Source organism: Sturnira hondurensis, unplaced genomic scaffold (assembly GCF_014824575.4).
Source record: "Sturnira hondurensis isolate 20B ecotype Veracruz unplaced genomic scaffold, ASM1482457v3 Scaffold0006413, whole genome shotgun sequence".
In the NCBI taxonomy this organism is placed as follows: domain Eukaryota; kingdom Metazoa; phylum Chordata; class Mammalia; order Chiroptera; family Phyllostomidae; genus Sturnira; species Sturnira hondurensis.
The window spans coordinates 14,288,166-14,307,945 of record NW_028079044.1 but is presented as its reverse complement, the minus strand read 5'-3'; the positions used below and the strand labels follow the sequence as shown (position 1 = coordinate 14,307,945).

Here is a 19,780-nt window from a genome sequence, read left to right as displayed (position 1 = left end):
TTTGAGTTCTTCTTGAGCCATCTTTTTGGACTGTTCGTGCCTGTTACGTATCAGGATCGAAGCCCTAGGTGTTCACCAGTGCAGGGCAACTAAGTCACTGGGTTGTGATGCTGTATGTGGGGGCGGGGTCAAAGAGGAGCAATGGCGGTCCCGTCTGCCGCCTCCTGCAGCCGCAGCTGCCAGTGTTACTGGGGCCCACATCCCGACTGGTTCCAAGCTGCCTGCGCGCCTGGGTCGGGGGATCTTTCCTGCCCGACCCTGCTCCGCTGCTGGCTCCACCCCTCTTACGGTCCAGGTTGAACGTTTCGTTGTTGTCGGACTTCCGTATAATTCAATTTTCTGTTCTTTGGCTGTGTCTTTGTTCTCCAAACCTTTGTTGTATTCACACTTGGTTGTGGGAGAAGGCACAGTGTTTCCACCTATGCCTCCGTCTTGGCGGAAGTCCACAGTTCATTATTCTTGACTGCTGTGAGGAGTGAACTAAGGAGATTGAAGGATTGGAAAGTTTGTGGGTGGAGAGGATTAGAAAATCCCAGCTTCTCATTTGTTTCTGGGGGCACAGGTTGTGGGAGTTTCTGCTCCTGGGGTGGCGTTGGTTCTCTGATGTTTGTCCGGGTCCTGGAGGACCCGCTAGCGTCGGGTTGTTGATGTTCTGATCCCAGGGCAGCAGTATCAGCAACGTGGGGGCCAGAAAGACGCATCATTTTACAGGTGAGGACACAGGCCTGGGAATTATCACGGTTAGGGAGCAGCGGAGTGTGGTTGGCCTGGCCATTTTCTCTTCCTCCAGGGGTCATCCAAGTGAAGTCCAGGAAGAAAGGGGGCTGGTGGGGGTTGCTGCCATCGCAGGCAGGTCCGACTGGAGAACTCATTTGTGATTGTGAGCAGTGCCTGAAGGAAGGAAAGAAGGGGCAGTCGCTCAGCAGAGGCCCTGGGTCTTCTCTGGCAGGAGTGCTCTGGGTAGGAGGAAGGTGGAGGAACCTGAGGACTCACAGAGGAGCTCAGATATAGCTGCTTAAATTAGTTCAAAGTGAGAGATGTAATTACTGTACTTGCTCAAACCAAGTGTCTGAACATTGTTATAAAATGAGGTGTAATCACAGAAAAGAAGATCGAAGCGCAGCGTTACTCCCACAAAATAGCCTTTGTGGTCTCCGGAGCCGGTGGTGCTGATTAATCTTCTGGGGGCGTTGATGTCTCATTAAGTTCAGGTGTGTGGATTAGCCTTAATGGGGGAGTCCTCGTCCTGCCCGTTTGGATGATAGTTAACAGTTGTTTGGTGTTACAACAAATTTGTGGTGAAGGAGGAAAGACTCCATTTTAAGCATTTTAGCTAGAAATAATAGGGGTCAGAATAAAATGAGATCTAAGCCAAGAGGGAAAGCTGAGGGTGATTTATGGCTACTGGCCCTGTTAACTGCTATTTGAATGATAAAAGGAAAGATGAAAAGAATATTTCAGTAACTCCCTGGAAAACGACTTCCTCTAATATTTCTATGTTGGCTTCACTTTTTTTCTTTCACCAAGCTGAAAAGTGCTATAGGAAGGCAGTTGGCGTTCTGATTCTGCCACTTGTTATGTCCTGTGATCTAGTGCAGTTTAAATTCTAAGCCCTAATTTTCTCTTCTGGAAAATGGGCCAATGTAGACACAGTAAATTGAGATAACACCAGGCACAGAAGAAAGCAGATGGCAAAATATTAGCAAGTCTCTATTGTTGTCGTCATTGTTTCTAATCACGTTTTAGCTTTGCACTGCACCAAAGATAGCCACAAGACAGGAGGAAAAGTGGGGGGATGAAAGATCTTTTAGGGAACAGGTGCTTGGAGCTAAGTGAGGTTGGTCCAAGAAAGGTTTCCTGGGCCAGTTGTTGGGGAGCAAGGCAGGCGTTTGGCAGAAGAGAAAGGATAATGTTTAAATTGGGGATGTGATGCGTGGGATGACTGCTCTGTGCCCTCATTTGTAAGGAATGGACATGCAGTTTTGTAGATGTGCAGCCTGTACCCTGAACCCTTTGGCTTCTCCCTAATCTTGTGTACCAGACTTGGGGTGGGGAGGCGTGTGTCAGCTCCCAGCTCTCAGCTCCCAGAGACTCGGTCCTTCTATCTGTGAACATTAGGGTTTACAGAAGAACAGGACATTTGCCTCTTTTGTTTAGTGCTGTTTCCAATGCCTGGCATAATAGGGGTTTAAGCAGTATCTGCTGAATGAATGAATGTGTGTATTGTGTGAATGAATATCTACAATCAATTTTATGTGCTCCTTGAGAAAATTCATCAAGAAATCCATCATTACTGAGGCTGTTAGGCCATGCAATAAAGAAAAAAGAATTTTTAAAATAGCTTGCTTTGGTCATGGACAAGTTGTTCATACTTGTGTTTGTTTATACCTAGTTACTATGCAGTTCACTAATATATTTGATTACAGATTTTAACCCTATTTTATGTTAAAACCATTAAGGAGAAATTACTAGCATGAATGTTTCTTTTTCAAAAACTGATCATGTTGGTGCTTCTGGAGTAAAGTGTTTTGAGTATTACATTCACCTGGTTATTGCTGTGATCCATGCAGTGTACTGAGCAGGTGTCCTGAGGCCTAGGCCTCCTGGACCAGGGCTTTGATGCACATGTGAATCACCCGGGGTCTTGCAAAATTGCAGATCAGGTGGAGGAGCAGAGAGTATGCATTTCTAATAGGTTTTCTGATGCTGTTGCTGCTCTTTGGGCTACATTTGGAGTGGAAAGACTTCAGTTTGTCTTTAGTATGTTGATGTTTTTCTTTGTGTTCTAAAGATGTCTAGCATATCTTTTGTAAGTGTTGGCTTTCCTTTTTTAAAAAGTTTTTTAAAGATTTTATTTATTTATCTTTAGAGGAGAAGGGAAGGAGAGAGGGAGAGAAATATCAATGTATGAACTGGCCTGCAACCCAGGCATGTGCCCTGGCTGGGAATAGAACCTCAATCCTTTGGTTCACCAGGCCCGCACTAAGTCCACCGAGCTACACCAGCCAGGGCAAGTGTTGGCTTTTCTTAATCCCTTCTGGAAATAGTTACCTTGGGGTGGCCCTTGTTTGGTCTGCAGATGGTTAATACAGAACTGCCAAGCCTAGCCACTCCTAGAAGCTTGGACGTTTCAGGATTCACCGTGGACCTTGGGTGAAGTCTGATGCTTTATATTTGGCTTTTGAAAATGTATTTGGATTTTTGGATGTAAATCAAGTGTAATTGGGTTCATTGTTGGCTAAAAGTATGGGTTGCACCAATAAGTTGTTTGACAGAAGCATAAAATGCCCCAAACATGGTAGATTCATTTCTGTTACTCAGTTTGACCATATGTGTGCATCATTGTCTAATCCTTTTTTGGTACATACTAAAGCAAACCTTCTGTAGTCTTGCAAAATGAAAATCTTAATTATGATTGTTCGCATGTATGTATGTACAATGCCGATTGATTTTAATTATTTCTGAATTATAGAGTCTCTTCAGATGCAGCTGCTTTACATTACTGTCATTCAGGCAATAACCATAGGTGTGAGTTTAACTTCTAGTTTGTATTAAGATGCTGTGCCCTGGCTGGTGTGGCTCAGTGGATTGAGCACCGGCCTAAGCAAAGGGTTGCTGGTTCGATTCCCAGTCAGGGCACATGTCTGGGTTGCAGGCCAGGTCCTCAGTACGGGACACGTGAGAGGCAACCATACATTGATGTTTCTCTCCCATTCTTTCTCCTTCCCTTCCCCTCTCTCTAAAAATAAATAAGTAAAATATTTATTTTAAAAAAGGGTGCTACGATTGCAGTTTACTAAGGTTTCACCGCCTTAGGTGCTGGAGCACCGTAGAGGCTCAGACCTGTGTGTCTCTCTGTCTTTCTCTGTTTCTCTCTCCCCTCACTCCCTCCCCCCTCTCCCCACCCCCCTCTCCCTGCCCAACCTGCCTGGCTGGGTACCATCCAGTCCCATGGCTTTCCATACCATCTGTGTGCAGATGACTCACAGATTGATTTCTCCAGGCTTCTGTCAGCATTGCCACATGGATACCTAACGTGCATCTAAACTTGAGTGTCCAAAACAGGACTTGCAGTCCTCTAAAGTGGGCAGCCTGCTTCCCCAACTTTCCCTGTGCTGGCACGCGGCATTACCGTTCCCTCAGTGGGCCAGACCCCACATCTCGTGGTATCTTTGATCCCACTTTGTGGCGCTGCCTGTCCATCTCTAACCCATCAATGAGGTTGTCTGTCGTTTCCCCACAGGAATAGGAAATTGTCCTTTTTTTCTCTTGGCAGTTCCTTCCCTCGGTCAGGCTGTCACAAGCTTTCACCTGAAGCACTGCCATAGCCCTCTGGCACCCTCCCTCACTCTTGCTCCTGGGTAATACATTTTCTACGGAGCAGCCAAATGATCTTTACAGGAACCACATCGCTCTCGTCTCTCGTTGCTTTAAAACCTCCCAGCAGTTTTATATTGGAAATTCCTGACCTGGTGTACCAATCCCGAATTCTTGCCTTGGCCTGTATCACACCATCTGCTCTCTGATACCATTTTCCTGCCAGCCAGAAAGCTCTTTCTGGTCTCAGGGTCTATGTATTGCCCATTCCCTCTGACTAAAATGCTGTTTCTCCTGCTCTTCCCATCATTGGCTCCTTCTTGGTAAATGTATCTGAGATTTTTTTGTTTTGTTTTGTTTTTAAGATTTTTAGAGAGGGTGAAGGGGGGAGGAAGAGTGAGAGAAACATTGATCTGTTGCCTCTTGCACACGCCCCAACTGGGGACCCGCCTGCAACCCAGGCACGAGCTTTGACTGGAATCAAACCAGTGACCTTTCACCTTGCGTGGCTCAATCATCTGAGCCACTGCAGTCAGAGCAAGTGTATCTGAGTTTAAATGTCAGCTCCTGGGATGCCTTCTGTGACCCTAATCACCTCCTGTTACATCACCTGACTTCAAATCTGTGCGGGACTTACTACTGTCTGTTGATTTGTGCATGTGTTATGCCTCCCTGTATGTGAGCTCTCACTTGTCTTCTGCGGTGTACACTAGTATGTAGAAAGTACCTGAACACTGTAGAATCTTAAGTACTGTGTTTGTTGAATAAATGAATGACTTTGTCTGGAATGCAAAGAAACTGAGTTCTACCAGCACTAGCATTTATTCACTGCTCTTTGAGCCAAAAGTAAAATAATAAAATAAACAATATTATTCCTAAAGATATTTTTGCTTTGTTGTGTTGTATTGTAAAGAAGCAATTTCCAGACTGTGTTGAAAAGCGACTCTGGGAGGGGGGGCAGGGCTGGGAATATAAAACAGAAAACTGTACTTGAATAAGAATTAAATAATTTTAAAAACCCATTTCATTATAAAAAAAAAAAAAGAAAAGCGACTACAGGCTTACATAAAGCACCTGGTCCTCCTGTGCTGTTGGAATTCCTAGGAAATCCGTGTGCCTGTAGTGTTACCTAAGGAAAATGAACAGATGTTTGTGTATTTTGATATTCTCGTTGTTTTACATTTTGTAATCTGAGTGCTCTAAAATATTATCATTTAGTTAAATACTGACCCACCACTATCAGCAAAGATTTCTTGAGCTCTCAGTACTTAAATCTTTGTGTTTGAAGCTAGAAGGGAAAAAAATGGTACCAGACATGGTGACTGACCTTGTAATTCTGTTTGTAAACGTTCAATCCTTAACTTTTGGTTAAACATAGTAAACTGAACAAGTGTATATATCTCTGCTTCCTCCCAAAACTCTAATAAAATGACAGTAAGGAATAAAAACAGTATAAACCCAGAAACCTCCCAGAGAGAGTTACCAACCAGACTCTGCAGGGTGGAATGCCACTGTGTGTACACCAATTCAGCAGAGCAGAGAAAGCTGAAACCAGACTGCCTGCTGGGGTGGGTGGTGCAAAGCTGGGGGTGGAATGGATGTTAGTTTCTGCTGCAGAATCCTAGAGGCTGGAGTTCCAGGTGCAGTTTTCCACCGAAACTGGGGAGTAGAAGGGCATTCTATCAGCAAGGGACAAAGAGAAGACCTTAAAGTTCAAGAAACAGGGTCCGGTACAGAACAGAAATGAAGGGAAGAAGCCCCAGCAATGCAGCCACACATTTAAACCCTGAGAACAGTCAGTCTTGATGGGGCGATGCAGAGTGGAAGATTCCAGAGGGGTGGCTGTAAGACCAAAAGTGCTTTAGATCCTAGTGAGAGAACGGTTTTCGGCTCTAGCCCAGTTTGTAAGTGAAGTAGTAGTTACTACGTAGAAGCAAAAATTGTTACAGGAGGTCATTTTTAAATGTAGGAATAAAACAAAAAGCTAAGAATGAAAATATGACCATCAAATTTTACAAGATCAGCTCTAAAGATTTACATAACTGTAGCTGTGTATCACCAAATCTTGATTTAATTAAAGTGTCAGATAACTATTTAAGAAGGAGAGATGAGGTGATGTGTGGAGGGGCCAAAGTGATTTAGGAGAGCTAAATCTGAGAGAGCCAGGAGATAATCACTAAAATTGATGCCAGAAGGCTGTTCTGCCGTGGCCTCACTGAAGAAGTATTCATGCGTGTGTGTCCTCTGTAATGCTGAGAACAGCCCTGTCAGGTGCTTTGGAGGAAGTGACATGTCTGAAGAAGTCTAGCCAAGACTCCTGTCTTCAAGAAGTGGTCAATCTAGCAATACCTGACAGTTGAGTCAGGGGCACTGACCTGTTTTCCCTTAGGCTGTCAAACACACACACACCATACACACACACACCCAACAACCCCAACACAACAATAGCTGTCTGGTATGAATGAATAAAAAATCACACTTTTTTTTTTGGTCTTATTGGCAAAAAATATATTTTTGATTGCTGTAGAATTTTAGTAGTTTATGTGTGTTTTGAGATGAAAAAGGTTGGAAATTGCTGATTGAAGCAGTTGAGAGTAGCTTCACAGAAGATAGAGAAGTTGAGTTTGGCCTTGATAGATTGGTAGGGTTTGGGTCAAACAGTGAAGAGGTTATGTCCCAAGCCACAACTAAGCCCATGAGAAAAGTGCTTATTTGTTCAGATGGGAGCGGTGAGGGCTGGCTTTATTATTTGGCTGATTTCTGGCAGGCCTAGGTTAAGTTCAGGAAATGCACCTGTGTTAGGGTGAGGGTCCCAGAGGCCAGGCCGTGTAGACCACATAAGCCTGGCAAATGAGGGTGCCGAGATGCAGTGTGCATCTATTTCAATATCCAAATTATTCTCCTTTGGTATTCATTCAAAATAAAGAGAAAAGTCAAGTCTGTTTCCTTTTCTGATGGTCATGACTAAATTTTTCTTGCATGAACGGTTCTTGTGTTCTTATTTAAAAGAATTTGGCATATGGCAGACCTCCGTATACTATCTTTATTTAGTTGGTTGTGGGGTGTAAGTGATTAAGAATGCAGCTGTACTTGCTACCACACATGCTTTTAGGGAGTGAACTGCTACACAGACAGGCCTGGTTAAAAGTTTAGAATAGACTCTTGGGGTCAAAGATGTAATTTTTCAAGCACATGATATACATGAGTCCCTCTCCGTGGGGCTGAAGCAGTGAGCCCTTTTCGCCCTGAGGCAGCGTGACTTGTTTGAAGTGGTAGCCACTTTTGGCTCTGGAGGGAGCAGGTACACTTCACCGAGCAGGTACAGTAGACCGAGGAGGCTGGCTTCACTTCACTTTGTGTAGTTTGGCTCCAGTGCTCCTTTGGAATAAAATTTTCTTTACTTATCCAGCGTGTCCCAGGACAAATCCATCTCTGTGCTGTTGCTCAGTTACACGGTAGTGCTGGGTCCTTAGTCTTCAAAGCTTGTAACTCCCTCTTGCTTTTCCTCCAAAAATTTGTTCTTTCACTCAGCAAATATTTACCAACTTTCTGCCATGCACAGGGCTATGTGGAGAGCACAAAGATGAATCAGACATAGGGCCCGTCTGTAAATGCCGTCAGTCAAGTAAAGCAGGAGTCCCCAATCCCACCCCCACCCTTGTCCCTACCCTGGAGGGGAGGGGAGCTTCCAGCTTCCCGGGATTACCACCTCATCTGTGCCTCCTGTCCCCCCCCCCCCCAAGTCCATGGAAAATTGCCTTCTACTAAAACAGTCCCTGGTGCCAAAAAGGCTGAGGACCCCTGGGGTAAAGGACATCTTGCTGTAGGGCAGGCTCTTGGAGCTCTTACCGTGAAGTGCCCCAGAGTAGTGCACTGTGCTGTAGGTAATTAGAAGGGAAAGGAGATTAGTTGATGGGAGGGCTTTGGGTTTACCCTCATGGAGAAGGTGTTTGAGTTGAGCCTTGAAGGATAGGGTCAGCTGTGCAGAGGGGCTTTAGGCGGACGTAGACAACACGTGGGCTCTGTGAGGCAAGAGGACCGACTGCTAGAGCACTGGAAGAGAGTAATGGGTGCTCATTGAGTTCTCACTATGCCTGAGGCCCCTGGCTAAGATAGCAACCCCCTTATCTCATTTAATCCTCCCAGCAACTTCTTTCCTGCTAAGAAAACTAAGGCCTGGAGCATTTAAATAACTTGCCCAAGGAAGCTGTGAGTGGTGAGAGTGGGGATTTGAACCCAAGACATCCTGATTCCACATCTTAAACTGTTGGCCTCTGAAACAGCAGGCGTCAGCTGGAGCAAAAACTATGTGAAGGGAAGTGGAGTATTATAGTTTGAAAGGTGAGATTTAGAAAAACATGGTTTGGGGCAGAGGTAAGAAAGAACCTTGAATGCTGAGCTAATTACTCTGTAAGCAGCCAAGAGCCATTGAAGGTTTTTAATGGGGTGTGACATGGCCACAGAGGTGCTTCCAACTGTAAGTCAAAAACATTTGAGCTTATTACTGTGTGCTATGTGCCTGACACCCCTAATGTCACTTAATCCTCTTAACAGCCCTGTGAGGTAGGTGCCATCAATGCCTCCTTCCACTAGTAAGGAAACTGAGTAACCGTGTAGAGAAGCTGACTTGCTAGAACTTGAGTATGGTATGGAAGATGCACTCGAGGTCAGAGGCAAAGAGGTCTTCAGGCCACTGTAGGAGTCCATGAGAGATAATGGTGATGCAGAGGGGTGAGGAAAGGAAGTAATGGATGTGAGAGAATTGGGGTGCAGATGGCAGGGTGAGAGATGCCACATGGCAGAACTTTCTAGAAGACTTCCATTGTATAGGGTGCAAGTGTCGGGAAGAGTGCTGGGGAGTGTAAGCTATGCAGGGAACAAGTTGTCACCCTTCTTTCCAACCCCACAAACGGACTTGGAGGGACAGATTTGGTCGTTCTGCCCAGAAGTGGGGAGAAGGCCTCTGAGGGTGGAGTCAGTGATGGGAGTCACTGAGTCAGCGTTACAGCTGGTGAGTGACGAGTGTGCGGAGACAGTGGAGCGACATGAACACTTAGATCTGAGACTGGAGAGGAAGCTGGGCCACAATGAGGGAGGTCCGGCAGGGTATACCAGGATGGGCAGCCAGGGGGCTGGGTACCACGGGAGGAGCTGGTGATGGAGAGAAACTGCTAGAAGTGGCAAGCCCTGGTCACTGCGCATGTCTTGGACCCTTCAGGTGTGCTTTTTTCTTCAAGTTCAGGTGTCAGGTGAACATTTGATCCATGTCTGAAACTTAAGTGGTAAGAAATCAATCTTCACGTAGTTTGTGTTCCTCAGATTTGTCCCAGAGGTTATCGGTTTTGGGGTTTATTGAGGCTTCTTTGGAAACTCCATTAAGCCCTTGTATGTGTCCATTCCCAGCGGCTGCCTGTTTCCGGCAGATGGGAGGCGGGTGCAAGGCGCCAGGCCTCTGAACGCAGCGCCATTCTCCAGGCGCCTGTGATTTTCAAAAGCAGGGATTCATCTGCGGAATCATCTTTCAGAATCTAATGATGTGAAATTGCTTCGTTGTTGAGCTGTGATTGATCTATTTCTAGCAGATCAGCTACCTGAGAGGAAATGAGAATTTAAACTGTTTGTTAGAATTTAAAAAATTTACTTATTAGGAGGCGTCTCATCCACAGATGCATATGACACAGGGAAAGGTTTTTAATCCTAAGTAGCAGCCACTCTTGATTGATACTTTGTAATTTTCTTGCCTGGGTACTTGTCACACATTCTTAGTAGTTCTTACAGTAGTTTTTACTGTTTTGAATTCATTTTAGAGACGGGGAGCCCACGTTCAGAGGATAAGTAGCTTCCTCAAGATTTCCCAGCTGGTAAACTCCAGGCTGGGATTATAACCTGGATCTCTGGCTTTCTGCTCCCACTATCAGGAGTAGCCTAACACTTGGCAATAACTATTATTGAATTCATCCAATCGTTCCTTCATTCACCAAAAAGAATAAACCATATTGTTCTCTAATATAAGAGAATATTTGAGATGGGTTTTTTTGGAGAAGAGAGCCACAAACCAGAAAACACCAAAAAAAATCTTCCTTATAGCTGGTAGTTCCATTATTATTATTGTTATTATTTATCATTACAAAGAAAAAATCTATAATTATTCAACGCAGAGATACTAGCTCAGTTGGACTCTTCACTCTGGACTTGGGAAGGAGGTTGGAGATCGGCGTGAAGGGGCAGGCTGGGGAGGGGTGCCGCTTCCCACAGCAGAGCACAGCCCGCCTACGTGTGGGTGTTTGCACGGGGGGCGAGTGCTGCACTCGGGGTTATTTCGAGCAATGTGCTGCCCCGTTCTTATCTCTGGCAATAACTTCGGGTTGGCAAAACTGGGATGTAGGTGCACGTTTATGTAGGTGCAGAGCCCCGTATCCTGTGTTCACCCCAGTGCTGGGCTCCCATATTTATTCCTTCAAACCCTTTCTGAGGCTGCACACTGCCTGGCCGTGTGGACGTTCCGTGCGGCTCACCTACTGCCGTGCTCCTGGGCTCTCTCACCAGCAGCTTCAGCTCCCGTAACTTTAAACACCACTGCCCATATAGTGTTCTCATCTAGCTATTATCTGTAAATGTCTAGAAATTTTTAGATAAAGATGAACTTAAAAAAACAGTAATAATATATATCGCCAAGTTGCTTTATTTGACAACCTAAGGGGAAAAAAGAGGTCAGTGTCCCTGACTAAACAGTCAGGTGCTGTACATTTTAAAACTCCGTGCGGCACACCGGTCGAGAATCACTGCTCCAGTGCGTACTGTGTACGCATATGGCGTTGAGATCTTCTGCCTTTTGATAGGAGGAAGAGAAGAGACCTGTTGGAAGCTCCCGACAGTCACCTCCGTGATCCCTTTTTCTCGTTATGTGCTGGCAGGTGGAATCTCACATTCACTGAGGTGTGGGGCCTGAAGGGCCCGCTGGGCCGCCAGCCCCTCTTCTCATTTTGCGGTACTCTCTGCTTCTCTAAAGCAGCGCTGGGGAAGGCCAGGGCCTGGGGAAGGAGGAGGAGTGCGTGTCCCTGGCACAGTTCTGATGAATCCTATTCATTGTCAAGTACAGCTTTTTAATGAGCTGATTCATTACTGAGAGTAGGTCTCATGCAAATCCCCAGTTTGTATCCTGCAGATTTAATTTCTAACAATTTCCTCATTTCAGCCCAGCTCCATTGTACCATGGGTTTTATGATTTCCTTCAAATGTGGAAGCTCGCCTCCCATTTTATTTCAAAACTGTGAGGTAAATATGAACAAAATGGAAACTTTCAAAAATGAGCTAGAACACACAAACTCATCTCTCAAGGAAGGACTGTCTGCACATAAACATATTGGAAGAAATTACAGAGGAAATCACTGTTAAGTTCTCAGACTTCTGTTTGTGTGATAATACCACAAATTTAACAAATCAGCAAAAGTTTGCCTCGATTATGATGTATAGATTTAATATAAAACTGAAGAGTTCAGGAAATTACAAAAAGAGACACTAAGACAACCAGTAGAGGATATAGACAACTTAATACTTAAAATAAAAGTCAAGCTAACCACTTAAAAGAGGAAAAAATATAGTTGGCTAAACATGAAACAAAAGAGTTAGCCCACAAATTATTAAAGCGGTGCAATGAAAACATACTAGTTTCACAGCAGCAGTCACAGATTGTTAAAGTCATGCGTTGAAACAGTAGCATTCTTCAAGTGTATCAAATAGAAAAATATTTCTAAACACTAGTGTGACTTTGGTAAGGCGCCCTTTTCAAACGTGCAGTTGGGAATAGAATTTAGTCTCCTTATCTAGAAAGCGATTTGATGATGTGTATTACTTTTTTTTTTAAGTTCATCTTTATCTAACATTTTCTCTTCCAGACATTTACAGATAATAGCTAGATGAGAACATTATATGGGCAGTGGTGTTTAAAGTTACGGGAGCTGAAGCTGTTGGTGAGAGAGCCCAGGAGAGCGGCAGTAGGTGAGCCGTACGGAACGTCCACACGGCCAGGCAGTGTGCAGCTTCAGAAAGGGTTTGAAGGAACGATGAATAATACAGGAGCCCAGCACTGGGGTGAACACAGGATACGGGGCTCTGCACCTCCATGAACGTGGTGGAAGTTTTGCCTGAAGCACGTGCCAAGCAGAGGGACTCTACCAGACCATTGGCACTGGCCATGGCACTTCTGAGCTGTGGTGTCAGACGTGGCACTTGTCTTCTTTATTCTTTCGTATGTGAAGCTGACCAGCGGTTCCAGTTTGCCCGGCCCTGCCCCTAGTTTTAGTGCTGAAAGGCCTGCTCTGCACTGTTGCTCTCTCTGTATAGCAGTTTTCACCCTTTTTCAGCTCAGGGCACACATAAAGTACTAAAATTCTGCATACCCCAAAATATTTTTTGCCAGTCTGACAAAAAAATAGGTATTATTTCTACTGATTTTTTTTAAAAAGGTAACTACCTACCCTTTTTACTCCAAAGTGACTTTTTGAAGAATCGGGTGACCGTGCTTGTATGTGAGGATTTCCGCTACAAAGCGGTAACCAGACGGACACTCCCCGATGGTGCTGCCTGAGCAGTGAGGTGCAGAGCTGTTACACGACCTGCGTGTCTACGGTTCGGGGCAGGGCATTCATGCTGGATGGCTGTAATTGTGTTGCTATGATTTTTTTATTTGACAGTCTAAGGGAAAAGAGGTCAGGGGCCCTGACCAGATAGTCAGGTACTGCGTGTTTTAAAATGCCTTGCAGCACGCTGGTTGAAAATCGAAGCTCCGGTGTATGTGTATGCATGCTGAGATAAGCGCATGCCGTCTGGCAGGAAGGGCCAAAGCTCATGAGTGACAAATGACAGGCGAGGGGGCCTGAGTGGGAGCAAAGCAATCAATGTTCTGGTGATAAAATTAATATGGCTTATTTTAGAAAACATAGAAAAAATCAAATATGCAGAATTTAAATAGTGCCTACATGTGGCCAGTATCATTCAAACTGCTTATGGTGCTTAACATTGTTCAGTCATCCCAGCCCAGTAAAGTAAGTACCGTTCTCGAATCCCCGTTTACAGAGGCACGGAGAGATTAAGTAATTTGCCCAAGGTCGTACTGCTCTCAAAAAGCTCCTGAATTTGGACTCGGGCACCCTGGATCCTGATTCTGGACTGCCCACCACCGGCACCTCTGTAGATCCCCCACTCCCGCCACTGTCCTGACTGCCTTGTCTTTGTTGCTCACAGGTAGGGCCCCACTGCACTTACTGCTGCCTCACTCCTGGCCCTGTTGCTGCCAGAACTGCCTTTCTTTGACCTTGAACAGAGGAAACAGAGTCCAGAGCCTGGAGTGGGGATTTCCATAGCAGAGTCGCTGGCCTCTGGTGATAGAGTTCTTTCAGTTTTGCCACATGATCTTGTGGCGAAGGGCTGGGTCCAGGTGCAGCCTCAGTTATTTCTGGAAACACTTCTCCTTTATTTTGCCTAATCTGGCTCATCAGCTATCCTCTTTGAACAGGATTATGGCTCCTCTGCTCAGACCATCAGACATTTCTGTAGGTGTTGTAATCGTCTGTGAGGGTTCTGGACTCAGATTTCAGGATGAGTCTGAACAGGGGGAGGAGGTGATGTGTACCCAGGCATTCCTCCTCAGCTCTGCTCATCCTAGACCCCCCCACCCCCCAGTGCACATTGCTTTGTTAGCAGTGGTGATCTCTGTCGTATTTATTCTTCTTGCTTACCTGTTTTAAACACTTCAAACTTCTTTCCTTTCCAGATTTAAAAAATGTTGGTTTATGGGGTTTTTTCCTTCCCGTTTTAATGCAGTTTTACTCTGGCAGAGTTTCCAGCTTCAAAATCTGTGCATTCAAGTTCGAGCAACTCCATTTCTGTACCAAAAAGAAATACCTTCAGCTATTGTCTGAACTTGTACCTTGCTGAGCACTCTGCCAGACTTTCTGGTTAATTGTTTGTTTTGTCACATTTCTTGGACAATGAGAAGGCTCTGGCACTCCCCTCCCGTGAGGGGGAGGCACACAATGTGCGGGGTTTTAGGTGTGGAGTAGGGAGGGAGGAGAATGTTCTCTGCTTTTAAATCTTAGAAATTTGTTATTTGACAAGTAAAACAGAGTTTTAGATACTTCTTTATGGGGACTGTGATGTTTAAACCAGAACAAAGTTTAAATTTGGACTTTATGTGGTATGTTTTCAAAGAATCTGTGTGTTTCTTTCTCTTCTTCCAAAAAGGTCAAAACTGTGAGTCACCTTCCCTCCCCTTAACAGCACTTTTTGGGGGGAGATAAGAGGGAAGTAATGTAGCAAAATTATTCTTTCTTAATTGTGGACATAGGACGTCTTAAGAATTTTTAGTGCTCAAAGGAAAGACTGCTTCCCAAGGCAAAATGTTCCTTTGCGGGGGGGGGCGGGGAAGAGGATTTTTCTTGGTTTCTTGTCTGGAACCGGAATGAGGCATCTGCTGGGGTAAGAACTTGGGAGAACTCCCCAGTGGATTCCCAAGGCTGGCGAAGGGCCTCTCACCCTTCAGAGGAAAGAGGAGGGATGGGGGCCCAAGAATCCCGAGTCGAGGAGGGGACGGGCCTGGCCAGCCAGGAGTCCTAGAGCCTGAGTGCTCACAGCTGCCTCCGCGCGGCCAGCCTTCCTGGGGGGCCAGCCTTCCTGGGGGGCGGTTAGAAATGCAGAATCTCCCCTCCACCTGCTGAGCCAGAAACGGCCCCCCCAGGGGCTTTGCCCACAGCCTGGAGGTACAGGCTGAGCTGGTCACCACCCAAGAGAGCAGTTTACTCCTAAGCCAAGGAGAATGGGGAGAGGGTGGGCTAATATAGTCTAAGTAATTAATATTATAATATTAATATATTCTCAATAATATTGTAATATGTAACTTTATAATAATGGATCACATGCTCAGTGTGATGCTTTGGGTTATGCCTTGGGTACCTAGGAAGTCATCAAGAAGAACAGGAGTGTGTATGTGTTTTGGGGGGAAGAATTGCCTTCTTCCCTCCACCCCCTGGTTTTGGTCCCATGTCTACACTGGTAGAGTCTTTGGAGGGGACCAAGGGACTTCTAGACCCATTGAAAACAGCCCCTAGGAGTAGTACGTGGTAAACACCCCAGTAGGGAGACCAGGCCAGGTCCCTCGCCCAGTCACCCTCACCAGGGCAAACAGCAGACCTGTTCTGGGAGAGTCCTTGCTGTGGGCTCAAGAAATCACCAAGTATGGAGTCACGACTCCATGGGCCTGGCGGATAATGCACACTGCCTAGGATGGAGTAGGAGCAGGTACCTTAGCTGGGAGGCAAGCACGGGCCGGGTGGGGCAGCCTGCCCACATGGCACCCTGGGCTGGCATTACCTCATCCACCTATCCGTCCAGCCATTTGCTGGGCACTGATAATGTCTTTGGCTCTGCCCCTAATGGGACACACATGGTCCTTACCTCGAGGGCTCAGATTCAGAGTTTCATAAGCTCTGGAGTCACTCAGGTTGAACTTCTCCCCCAGACATGTTGCATTAAAATAAGGGACCGAGCACAGCTCGTGGGTGAGGCACTGGCATGGTTCCTTGAGGCCAGTGTGTAATGCACTGAAACCTGGTGGAGTCTGTAGACAAGAGCCTCGTCGTTACCTCGTGGTGGCTTTTAGATACTTGCTCTCCCTCATTCTTCAGTGTTTATAAATTCTCCTTGTACAGAAACATATACACATATACGTGTATGTTTAGGTTAAATTTGCATTTTTGGTGAACAGTCTAAACTATTAGTTTCAAGTTGGAAAAAATGCATTCTGTGTTGCATAGCTTTAATATTTTGGGTTTTGTTTAATGAAATACTATAGTATTAATGCTCTGGTGTTCGCACATGCACATTATCTAACCTTTCCAAAATACTTCAAAAATAATTTTGAGGCATTTACCAGTAGTGTGTTTTGAAACTTTTATATTGTTCTTACTTACTGATATCAGAAGTGAATATATTTAGCTGTGGCTCTTGGTTGAGTAAGCTACAACCTGAACGTGCTTACCATCATCATTTTGTACAAAAACTAACTGATTAGTGTTACAGATTATCAGATGTGAAAATCAGAAGCCTCTGTTAGAGGGAGTTCATACTGCCTTTGAGGTGGTCATAGCTGGAGAACAGCAACTGTATTTCTTAAAGAGAAAGCACAACCCAGCTGGTAAATAGAAACTAAGGAGGAGATTGCTCTGCAGCCCTTTGTGGAATTTCTGTCTTAAGTGTTCTGTTACTAAAACCGAGGGGGCCACCATAGACTGAACACCTACCCCATACCCCACACCATGCAAAGCGTTTAGGAGACTCCCTAAAAAATTACCTTGTCACAGTGGTAGGGTCCTGTGACCCTCTTCTTGAGGTTGTAGAAATTTATGGTATTCGTCAAATACTTCACAATCAAAGTATTTGTCTGTAACATTAAAACCAGTTTCAACTAAAAAGAAAAAGGCTCCTTAAGAGCCATATGCGGGAATTGTTTGCTGGGTGATGGGCGGCAGGGAAGGTGAGCCTCGAAAGTGGGCATTTTAGAAAATGCTTTTCCGCCCAGGACTTCTGAAACAGCGGAGTTCCCTGAGTACACAAGTGACACCTGAAATGCCCTTCCTCAGACAGACAGCCAGAACCTGTCACCTGACTTCTCCTCTCTGAAACGAAGACTGTCCTGTATGGATGGAGACAACATTTTTGACAAGTTCATGATGACCTAAAGACTTTCCTAGGTTGGCAGCACTGATCACACGTAACCTTACATTCTTAGTGGGAGCTACACAGTAAGCGGGGAAACCAGTCAACAAGGAAAGTACAGACTGCCCCAGTGCCAGGAGCCATGTGACGGAGAACTGATCAGCCCTTACCTGGTGAGGACAGGCTCGGGGAATGTGCGCTGCTGCTGGCACCCCGGGTGTTGCTGCTGTTGAACATCGGTTGCGGGAGGAAGGTTCCTCGACTGAGTTCAGTGAAGATCTTCTTGTAGTTAATGCCTTCGCGTTCTGATCCGGTATCACCTCCCTCTCTGCCTCCCTGTCTCCCCAGAGGGTGATCAGTAGACAATTGCTGGAAAAATCAACTGTGCCGCAACATTTAGGAAGCTATTTGGGATTTCCAATGTTTTTCTTCCTCATAAAGAATAATAAAGCAGGTCCCCATTTAGGAGGTAGTAGTAATCATCATTTATCTCTTTTGCTTCCCGCTTCATTCTGCTTCTTTGCTCAAAAGCCACATCAAGGGAAATGAGATCTCATTTAAAGTTTTTAGGTAAGAAACCCAAGGTTCTTGTCCTTATACTACATCCCCGTGGCAGCGATAGAGAACATCGATCACTGTCTTCCTCTCTGGGCTCTGCCCACCCCTGTGTCAGAGGGAGGAGGGGCAAGGGGGCAATGCTGGCCCTATAGTTCCTCAGCCCCCCACCACACCCCCCACGGTGCCGGCAGTGTCCAGGAAGGTGGTGAGATTACTGCCGCTGTGCCAGCTGGGCCACCTGTGAAGTCACTGCCAAAGTCAACATGGGCAGCCTTTGTGTCTGGCCAGCAGGTTTCATAATGACAGTTAATGAAGTTCCTGTTCAGATGCCCTCAGGCTCCTTGTGTATTCAGTCTTCACTGGACTCGGGCTTTAAACTCTTATGTAAAAGCAAGATCTTCAGGGAATTTTTAATTCTGCCTTTGTTTGGTCACTTGGCGAGGTCATGGGAGGCTTTGTAAGTGGCCATTAGAAGTGAAGAGCAGTATTCCTAGTTGCCATTGAGTGGAAATTTATAGCAGACCTAATGTGTACCAAGTTTTGTTCCCCAAAACAAAGAGGAGGGAGAGGAGGGCACAGAGTGACTAAGCAGTGAACCCAAGGCCTTGGGACTCTAGGTCTGATTAAGGTGTGGAGAGATAGGTAAATGACTAACCATATGCTAAACCAGGACAAGAGAGCTCCGTGGAAGGGATATCTGACTGGCTTGTGTGAGAGGGTGGAAGCTGCGTTCCTTGTCTTGAAGTCGTCTTTGAGAGACGGAGTGGGTTTAGGTGAGGTGGGCGAGGACAGGTGAGCAGCGTTCCTCCCAGGAGTAGTGGCATCGGTTGTCTTCTGGGGTCGGTCCGCAGGAGGCACGTGGAAAGGGCCTGCCTCGGGCGCCTGCAGCCTAGTGGTCACACAGGGCCACCTGCTCAGAAGGGCTCCGCGCCTGGTTTAGGCTGCTGCCACCTAGAAATTCCCAGTCCTCGAGCCAAGGGCCCCACAGATTATTTCCATTTTGTACTGGGTCCTGCAAATCCTGTAGCCGCCTCTGCATATGGACATGGGGCTGTAAAGGTGGACTGAGCCAGATTGTGAAGAGCTCTGACTGTCAAATATCTGATTTTATTCTAGAAGCAGTGGGGAGCCAAGGAAGGAATGGTGGGGCGGGGGTTGTGAGGGGCGGGCGAGACCAGGGAGCTGGCAGTGCATGGGGGGCGGCTCATCCAATCATGGTGGAACAGATGCCTCAGATCCGAGAGCTGCGGCTGACTCACCTGGTAGAGGGGGGCCGGCGCTGGGCACTGGGGGTGAAGGGGGAGGGGTGGTGGGAGACGGCTGGGCTTCTAGCTGGGCTGGGGCATTCTACTCAGCAACAGGAATAAAGGAGAAAGGAGTCCCCGAGCCAGCAGAGCCAGCAGCGGCAACGAGGCAGATGTTTTGCAGGAGTGGGGCGAGGCCCTTTCCAGAAAGACCCGGAAATCTCTGGTGGGACAGCTTGTGGAAACATGCGCTGCAGCTGCTCAGCTGCAACAAATGACCTGCAGATCGAGGTTTTTGTCAGTATCAAGAGCTTCACTAGAACAAATATTCATCCAAAAATAAACTTCCCGTTCTTCCTGTTTTTATAACTTGCCTATTTCCTCCGAGTTTGAGACTGGTCTCCAGTTCCGTGGGTTATTAATCTTCAGAGGATCGAGACCTCTATAGAAGTATTTCCTGTACATGTTTATCTACCCAGCCCTAAATTATTTTCTCCAAATGATAAGAGAACTTTTCCATACTGTTGTGTCGGACTTTTCCTTGGAGAGATTTCAGTTAGGCGCCCCAGCAAGGAAGGCTAAACCAGAAAGACTTACTGTCCCAGGACATGGGAAACCCAGGTAACGGTGGAGAGTGACCTGCTGGGGGTTTGATGGACACTCTCAGGCCACCTCCTCCAGGTTAAAATCGGCTTCTTTCTGGCCAGAGTCAGGGAGATAAAGTGACAGCTGCAAAGGGCCCTATTTAAGGAAATCTTAAATGCCCTACTGAAGATCCACAGGGGAGTAATAGCTCCAGAAATGTCTCTGCCCCTCAGAAGAGTTCGAAATACCCCTTATTGGGCCATAGTTTGTTCTCACAACATCCTTCAACTATAAACAGGGCCCCTTACCTTTCCTCTTCCTCTCACAAATGAGAGAATTAGAGTACCTTTGGTGCTCACGACTGT

General features: G+C 46.1%; 1 protein-coding gene and 1 long non-coding RNA gene across 3 annotated transcripts in view; one reads left to right on the top strand and one right to left on the bottom strand.

The window, feature by feature from the left end:
* The window catches only part of SPRED2 (sprouty related EVH1 domain containing 2), a 115,600-nt gene that overhangs the window by 29,149 nt on the left and 66,671 nt on the right, over positions 1-19,780 (top strand). The gene's annotated exons all lie outside the window — the stretch shown is intronic.
* LOC118988450 (uncharacterized) lies at positions 8,975-17,843 on the bottom strand. The gene is made up of 3 exons (XR_005066772.1): positions 17,199-17,843; positions 14,055-14,201; positions 8,975-9,908 (listed from the first exon to the last, which is right to left on the bottom strand). It is a non-coding gene; the product is annotated as an uncharacterized LOC118988450 (long non-coding RNA).